The 9629-nt window shown below is 38.5% G+C and overlaps 1 long non-coding RNA gene across 2 annotated transcripts in view; it reads right to left on the bottom strand.

Annotated features, from left to right (window-relative positions):
- Nucleotides 1–6555, bottom strand: part of LOC121143525 — a 34887-nt gene extending 28332 nt beyond the window's left edge. The window contains exon 1 of one of the 2 annotated variants that reach the window (XR_005880758.1): nucleotides 6501–6537. This is a non-coding gene — a long non-coding RNA (uncharacterized LOC121143525). Of the gene's footprint in view, nucleotides 1–6500 lie in introns of both variants that reach the window. The other variant, XR_005880757.1, reaches the window with a different exon arrangement.
- Nucleotides 6556–9629: the final 3074 nt, after the last annotated feature.

A 9629-nucleotide genomic window follows, 5' to 3' on the forward strand; every position in this document is an offset into this window, starting at 1 on the left:
TTTCTATAGATTTAATTATTTTATTTATTTTAATTTACATGCACTTCTATTTTGCTTGCATATATGTTTGTGTGGAGATGTTGGATACTCTGGAAGTCAGTTCCAGACACCTGTTAGCTGCTATGTGTTTGCTGAGAATTGAAAATGGTTCCTGTGGAGAAACAGCCAGTGTTTTTAACTGCTGAGCCATGTCTTTAGCACCTGTAAATTTAACTATCATTATAATAAGCACTTAGAAACCCATTTAAAAATTATCTACTTCCTTTTTTAAGATGCAGGCAACTTTACCTCACGATAAGCAAGAAAATGACAGTAATTTCAAAGCCTAATATCTAGGATACACTTTTCTGGATACTGTAGGTACTCACACACATACATGCATATCCCTATACATAGATAGACACATATTTAATAAGAATAATAAAATCACAGAGACAGATATTCGGGTTAAAGCTGCAGATCAGATAGGCAAAGGGGCTTGCCACTGGAGCTATCACTTCTCCCAATGCTGAGAACAAAGGGGAGATCAACCATACCTCAGATTGCACAGTTCCCCACCAAACCTTTGACTCACTGAGACTGCAATGAGCTCTTGTCTCATCCAACCTAATATTCCTCACTAGTGCTGGGATTAAAAGCATGAGATCACAAATGCTAAGATCACAAGTGTGTGAGCTCTGTTTTTCTTTTAAACTGGGTCAATTTTTTGTAGTTCAGAGTGGCCTTGAACTAATAGAGATCCATCTTTCTCAGTCTTCCAAGTGCTGGGATGAAAGGTGTGCACAACCACTGCCTGACCTCTATAGCTAACTAGTGTGGTTGCTAGGATTAAAGGTGTGTGCTACCAATGCCTAGCCTCTAGCTTTGCCCTCTGATCTTCAGGCAAGCTTTATTTGTTATATCATAAACCAAGTATCACCACACACATGTACACATAATTTGATAAAAGACAGAATCAGAACTTAGTATGTCAAACCAGTAGTCATCAAGAAAGCCAAACATGCCCCACCTCAATCAGAGGCCAAGTCCCCAGCAAACTTCAAGTCTGTTGAATGCCAAGTGATTATCCCCTCACTCCCTCATTACCCCCACCCCAATACCCCCACTCCTCCTCATCACTGTCTTCTAAGTCCCAAGGCCAGAGACATACTTCTTGAACAGAGGCCACCATAGCCATCATAAGTCCTGCCTTTGAGGGTAGTGGTGACACATACCCTTAGTCCCAGCACTTGGGAGGCAGAGGCAGGTGGATCTCTGTGAGTTCAAGACCAGCCCGGTCTACAAGAGTTAGTTCTAGGACATCCTCCCAAGCCACAGAGAAACCTTCTCTCGTAAAACCACCCCCACAAGAAAATAAGTCCTCCCTTTAATTTGGATGGAGACCATCTGCTCAACTACAGGGCACTTCAGCCAGACAAGAGAGGAAACAGACACCCAATGCAAGATATTTGATTGCACTGTGAAACCCAAGACTCTGTTAATAAATTCAATCTCAGATTAGGGGGGACAGAAATTAGTTATAGAGTATGGAGGAGCCAGGAAAATAGATTAGAGATTCACAAGAAGGACTATGGACAGACTTGGAATTTCATGGTCTTTTTGGTTTGGGATAGCTGGAGAAACACTTTCTTGGTGGATCTCTGGACAAAAAGGAAGGTCAGCTGGTTATTCTTCTGACTCTTTGAGCTAGCAGGTTCTCATCTCAAAATCTGATTCCCATGGCTTTATTATTAAAGACAATGGTAGACACTTAGTTAAAAATACATTTGGCAGTAGCAGCAGAGCCACTGGGAGAGGGAAGCAGAAATCCCATCAGGACGTGGTATGAGTGTTGACTGCAGAGATACAGGGCCACAGATGGTAGTAAACATATCAGGAGATTCAGGTGCAGTCACTATGCCCACTGAAAACCAAAAGAAACTAGAGAACAAAATACCCATTGATCAAAGACAAACTCAGAATTCAGAATCTTTATCTATAATCACCCCATTCCAGATTTCTGAATGCCAGTGCAAAAACAATGTCAATAACAGCCAGAGGAATATGTCACTACCAGAGCACAGCTATCCTATTACAGCAATGCCTGAATATTCCAAGACAGCTGAAGCATGAATGAATGACATTAATACCAACTTCATGGAGATAATAGAGATCCTTAAATAGGAATTAAGTAAGTTCCTTAAAGAATTAGAGGAGAGGACTAACAAAAGTAGGAGGAAATCAGTAAATCCATTAAAGAAAGCCAAGAGGGGAAAAAAATTAACAGCAAGCAAACAGTTTAAGGAAGTAAGACCTGTGAATGGAAATAGAAGCATAAAAGAAAACACACACTGAAGTAATGCTGGAAATGAAAAATCTAGATAAACAAATAGGAACTAAAGAATTAAACATCACCAACAAAATGCAAGAAAAGGAAGAGATAATCTCAAGTGTTGAAGATACAATAAAAGCAATAGACATATCGGTCAAGAAAATGTTGAAAAATTGTAAAAAACATCCAGGAAATCTGAGACACTATGAAAAGACCAAACATAAGAATAACAGGAATAGAAGATGAATCCTAGCTCAAAACCCAGAATATATTTTCAACAAAATCATAGAACAAAATTTGCTAACCTAAAGAAAGACATACTTATAAATGTACAAGAAGCTTACAGAACACCAAATAGATTAGAACAGAAAGTCTCCTTGCTTTTAAAAGAAACACTACTAAAGTTTAAACCACATATCAACCCTCACACACTGACAGTGACAGACACAAATACAATAAACATACATAACAAAAAATAACATAAGAAGCTGCAAGGGAAAAGGGTCAAGTAACATATAAAGGCATACCTACTATAATTACACACAAATTTTAATGGAGACTGTAAAAACCAGAATGGACTGGACAGGTATTTTGTAGACTGTAAGAGACAGCAGATACCAGCCCAGACTACCATACCAAGAAAAACTTTAAGTCACCATAGATGAAGAAAATAAGATGCTACATAATGAAGTCAATTTAAACACTCCCGATCTACTAATCTAGATCTATAGATAGCACTAGACAGAAAACTCCAACCTAACAACTATGCCAAGGAAATACAGGAAATTATTAATGATAGACCAGTAAAATGGAAAATGGAAGCAAACACACACACACACACACACACACACAATTACTACTAGTACTATTGCTGCTACTACTACTACTACTAGCAATGAAATAACAGGAATTAACAAACATTGGTAATTGATATCTCTCAATAGACTCAATTTCCCAATAAAAAGACACAGAGCCACAGAATGGATGAGAAAACAAGATCCATTCTTTTGCAGCATATAAGAAACACACAAAAATCATCAATAATAGACATTACCTCAGAGTAAAGAGTCACAAACAGATTTTCAAAGAAAATGGACCTAAGAAGCAAGCTGGTACCACTATTCTATTGTCAAACCAAATAGACTTCAAAGAAAAATTGATCAAAAGAGATGGGGAAGGACACTTCACACGCATCAAAGGAAAATCCCACCAAAATGGCATCTCAATTCTTAAGAGCTATGCCTTGAAAGTAAGGGTTCCCATGTTTTTAAAAGAAACATTACTAAAGCTTAAACCACATATCAACCCTCCCACACTGACAGTGACAGATACAAATACCCCACTTTCACCAACAGACAGGTCATCCAGATTAAAAAAAAAACTAAACAGAAATACTGAGCTAATAGACATTTTAAACAAAATGGAGTAACAGGTATCTACAGAACATTTTACCCAAACACAAAAGAATACACCTCAGCACCACATGAATCTTTCTCCAAAATTGACTATATACTCAGTCATAAAGCATATAAACAGATTGATCCTATTAGACCTGCATACTATTAGACCACCTGAGACTGTAGCTGACTTCAACAACAACAAAACTAATAGAAAGCTTACAAACTAATGGAAGCTGAGCAACTCTCTACTGCATGACTACTTGGGCAAGGCAGAAATAAAGAAAAAATAAATGCTTCCTATAACTCAATAAAAATGAATGCACAACATATCCAAACTTTGGAACACAATGAAAACAGGGTTAAGAGGAAAATTCATTGTACTAGGTGACTGCATAAACTAGATGGAGAAGAAACTGAAAGGTAAGTGATAAGCTCCCCATCGGAACTACACAGTCTCTAGGCCCTATGTCCTGGGGGAAAACCCAGTGCCCTTCCCCCACCCATCTTAGCTACACTAGCAGGTCAGCAAGAAAGACTCCTGCCGGTAGGCTACATCTACATCCCCCCCTCCCCAAGAACACTGTAACCTACAAATCATACTCTGCCTCCAACCCACCTATCCCTGGCAATCTCAGTGACTCCCTGGGAGACAGACATTTACTAGATGGAGAGAACTGACAGAGAGAACGGAGAGGATTAGGCCAAGAGGCAAAGACACTACCTGCACCAAGAGGAAAAAGAGATGGGTAGCCATCAGTATAAGAATATATTCAACAACTCAAAGAGCAATATGGCAATACCAGACCCTAATGGTACTACAACAGGAAAACCTGAATAGCCCAACACAGAAGAAGCAGAAGGAAATGACCTTAAAAATCACTTTGTCAAGATGTTGGAGGCCCTTGAAGAAGAGATGAAAAATTTCCTTAAGAAATGGAAGAAAAGACACAAAAAATTTAGAAAAAATAAAAATATCCCTTACAGAAAGCCAAGAATTCCAAGAGAAAAGGAACAAACAAGACTTGAAAATTGAAAGGGAGGCAATAAAGAATGCTAGAAATGGAAAATTGGGCAAATGAACAGGAGCTACAGATGCAAGCATAATCAACAGAATGCAAGAGATGAAAGAGAGAATCTCAGGTGTTGAAGATACACCAGAGGAAATAGATTTATCAGTCAAAGAAACATTAATACCAACAAAGTCATAACATAAAATGTCCAGGAAATATGGGACACCATGAAAAGACCAAAACTAAGAATAATAGGGATAGAAGAAAGAGAAGAATACAAGCTCAAGACACAGACAATATATTCAACAAAATCATAGAAGAAAACGTCCCCAATCTAAAGAAGGAAATGCCTATGAAGATACAAGAAGCTTACAGAAAGCCAAATAGACTAAAAAAAAAGTTTTCTCACCACATAATAATCAAAGCATAAAATATACAAAATAAAGAAAGAATATTAAGAGTTGAAAAGGAAAAAGGGTCAAGTAATACATAAAGGTAGACCCATCAGAATAACAGCTGCATTCTCAATGCAGACTCTCCAAGTCAGAAGGTCCTAGACAGATATTATACAGACTATTATAGAGACCATAGATGTTAACCCAGATGACTATATCCAGCAAAGCTTTCAATTATCATAGATGGAAAAAACAAGATATTCCATGAGAAAGCCAGATTTGAACAATACCTAACCACAAATCCAGCCCTACAGAAATCACTAGAAAGAAAACTCCAACCCAAGGAGGTTAGGAGTACCCAGTAAAGCACAGGTAAAAAATAATCTCACATCATCAGGTCTGAAGAAGAGAAACACACACACCACAACCACCACTACCACCAAAAAATAACAGGAATCAACAATTACTGGTCATTGATATCCCATAATGTCAATGGATTCAACTTGTGTATAAAAAAATCACAGGCTAACAGAATAGATACTAAAACAGGATTTATCCTTCTGCCACAGGCAAGAAACCCAACTCAACTCCGAAGACAGACATTTCCTCGGAGTAATGGGTTGGGAAAAGACTTTTCATGCAAATGAACCTAAGAAGCAAGACCTCAAACTAAAGGCAATCAAAAAAGATGATGAAGGACATTTCATATTCATCACAGGAAAACCCCATCAAGAAAAAGTCTCAATTCTGAACACATATGCCCCAAATACATGGGCACCCACATTCATAAAAGAAGCATAACTAAAAGTTAGACTGCACAACAAATCACACTCACTAACAGTGGGAGACTTTAACCCTCTACTTCTGCCAATGGACAGGCCTGCCAGACAGAAAATTAATAGAGAAATAAGGGCTCTACCAGATGTTATAACTCAAATAAGCTTAATAGACATCTATAAAACATTCCACCCAAACACTAAAGAGTAAAACTTTTCTTAGTACCCCATAGAACCATTTCTAAAATTGACCACATACTCAGTCACAAAGCAAATCTCCACAGCACAGCTACAAAAAAAATGGAATAACCGCCTTTATCTTATTGGATCATCAGAGCTTAAAGTCAGACCCCAAGAAAAACAGGAATTCTAGAAAGCTTATTAAATACATGGAAACTGAATACTGCCCAATTGAATCACTCCTGGGTCAAGTAAGAAATAAAGAAATTGAATATTTCCTAGAATTCAATAAAAATGAATGTACAACATACCCAATCTTATGGAACACTTTGAAAGCAGTGCTAACAGGAAAGTCCATAGCACTAAATGTCTACATAAAGAATTAACAAAATATCTGAAAGCTCTTGAACAAAAAGAAGCAAACTCACCCAGGAGGAGAAGATGACAGGAAATATTCAAATTGAGGGCTGAAATCAATAAAGTAGAAACAAAGAGAAAAATAGAATCAATAAAAAAGTTGGTTCTATGAGAAAATAAACAAGATAGACAAATGCTTATCCAAACTAGTGAAAAGGAAGAGAGAGACCATGCAAACTAACAAAATCAGAAATGAAAAGGGGAACTTAATAACAGACACTGTGGAAATCCAGAGAATCATCAAGTCATACTTCCAAAACCTATACTCCACAAAAATAGAAAATTTAAAAGAAATGTGCAGTTTTCTAGATAGGTTCTACATACTAAAATTAAGTCAAGACCAGAGAAACAATTGTTTAGAGGTCTTATTTCTGTTTCATTTTTAATTGATAAAGTATTTTTTATTTCCATATTTTAAATGAATTTTTATTTAAATTAAAAACAAAGTTCCCTCTCCCTTCTGTCCTCCCATTTACCCCACTCTCTCCCATTCCAACCCCTATCCACTCTTCAGGGAGGGTGAGTCCTCCCATGGAGGAATCATCAAAGTCTGTCACATCATATGGGGGAGGACCTAGGTCATCCCCCATGTATCTAGGCTGAGAGAGTATCCCTCCATAGGAAATGGGCTTCCAAAGCCTATTTGTGCACTAGGGACAAATACTGGTTACAATGCCAGAGACCCCATAGACTGCCCAGGCCCCCCCAGCTGACACCCACATTCAGGGTGCCTTATTTGGTACTATGCTGGTTACCCAGCTCTCAGTCTGGGGTCCATGAGCTCCAACTTGCTCAGGTCAGCTGTTTCTGTGGGGTTCTCTAGCATGGTCTTGACCCCTTTGCTCATCACTCCTCCTTTTCTACAACTGGTTTCCAGGAGTTCAGCACAGTGCTTAGCTGTGAATCTCTGCTACTGCTTCAATCAGCTACTGGGCAAAGGTTCTATAATGGCATTTAAGGTAGTCATCAATCTCATTATAGGGGAAGTGCATTTAAGGTAGCCTCTCCACTATTGCTTAGATTCTTAGTTGGGTTCATACTTGTGGCTTTCTGGAGATTTACCTAGTGCCAGATTTCTTGTTAAGCCCATAATGACTCCCTCTATTAAAGGATCTCTTAGCTTGCTCTCCTTCCTCTGTTCTTTCCCCAACTCGGCTTTCCTGATCCCTCATGTTCTCCTCCCCACTCCCCTTCTTCCCCCATTTTTCTCGTCCCTCTCTCCTGCTCCCCCTGTGCTCCCAATTTACTGAGGAGATCTTGTCCCTTTCCCCTTCTCCGGGGGGGGGGGGACAGGATAGACAAAACAATCCTGTACAATAAAGAAACTTTCAGAGTTATCACCATCCCTGTCTTGAAGCAATACTATAGAGCTACAGTAATGAAAATAACTTGGTATTAGCACAAAAACAGAATGGAATCACATTGAAAGCCCTGATATTAATCCATGCACCTATGAACACCTGATTTTTGAAAAAGAAGCTAAAATTGCACAATGGAAAAAAGAAAACATCTTCAACAAATGCTGCTGGTATAACTGGATGCTGACATGTAGAAGATTGCAGGTAGATTCAAATCTATTGCCATGTACAAAACTTAAGTCCAAATGGATCAAAGACTTCAACATAAACACAGCTACACTGAACCTCTTAGAAGAGAAAATGGGAAGGACCCTTGAATGAACTGACATGGGAGTCCAATTCCAGAACATACCACCAGTAGCACAGATACTGAGATCGACTGTTAATAAATGGGACCTCCTGAAACTGAGACGTTTCTATGAGGCAAAGGACATGATCAACAGCAACCCACATAATGAGAAACAGTCTTTACCTACCCCACATCTGACAGAGGGTTGATTTCTAAAATATACAAAAAAACTCAAGAAGCTAGTCTCCAAAACACCAAATAATACAATTAAAAAGTGGGGTACAGAACTGAACAGAAAAGTCTCATTAGAGGAATGTCAAATGGCTGAAAGGCACTTAAGCAATTGTTTAACATCCTTAGCCATCAGGGAAAAACAAATCAAAACAACTCTGAGATACCATTTTACACCTGTAATAATGGCTAAAATCAAGAACACCAAGGACAGTTTATGCTACAGAGGATGTGGAGAAAGGGGAACACTGTTCCAACGCTGGTGGGAGTGCCAACTCGTACAGCCACTTTGTATGCAGACAAAAAGAGGGCTGAGAAGAAATCAGACAAACATAACCCTTTACAATTGCCACAAACAACATAAAATACCTTGGGGAAACACTAACCAAACAAGTGAAATAACTGTTTAACAAGAACTTTGAGTCTTTAAAGAAAGATATTAAAGAAAACACCAGAAAATGGAAAGATCTTCCATGCTTTTGGATAAGTAGGATCAATGTAGTACAAATGGCCATCCTGCCAAAAGCAATCTACAGACTCAATGCAATCCCCATCAAAATCCCAGCAAAATTCTTCACAGACCTTGAAAGAACAATTCTCAACTTTATATAGAAAAACAAAAAACCCAGGATAGCCAAGACAACCCTGTTCGACAAAGCAACGTCTGGAGGCATTATCATTCCTGACTTCAAGCACTATTATAGAGCTATAGTCCTGAAAACAGCTTGGTACTAGCACAAAAATAGACAGGTAGACCAATGGAATCGAATTGAATACCCTAATATTAACCCATACACGTATGAACACTGATCTTTGACAAAGAAGCTAAAATTAAAATGGAAAAAGATAGCATCTTCAACAAATGGTGCCGGCATAACTGGATATTGGCATATGGAAGACTGCAGATAGATCCATGTCTATCGCCATGCACAAAACTTAAGTATAAATGGATCAAAGACCTAAACATAAATCCAGCCACACTGAACCTCTCAGAAGATAAAGTGGGAGGTATCTTGAGCAAATTGGTACAGGAGACTGCTTCCTGAACATAACACTAGTAGCACAGACATTGAGATTGACAATTAACAAATAGGACCTCCTGAAACTGAGTAGCTTCTATAAGGCAAAGGATACAGTCAGCAAGACAAAAAGGCACCCCCACAGATTGGGAAAAGATATTCACTGACCCCACATCTGACAGAGGGCTGATCTCCAAAATTTACAACTCAAGAAGCAAGTCTCGGAAACACCAAAGGATTCAA

This window comes from Mesocricetus auratus, unplaced genomic scaffold, assembly GCF_017639785.1.
Source record: "Mesocricetus auratus isolate SY011 unplaced genomic scaffold, BCM_Maur_2.0 Super-Scaffold_100013, whole genome shotgun sequence".
Taxonomy (NCBI): Eukaryota; Metazoa; Chordata; class Mammalia; order Rodentia; family Cricetidae; genus Mesocricetus; species Mesocricetus auratus.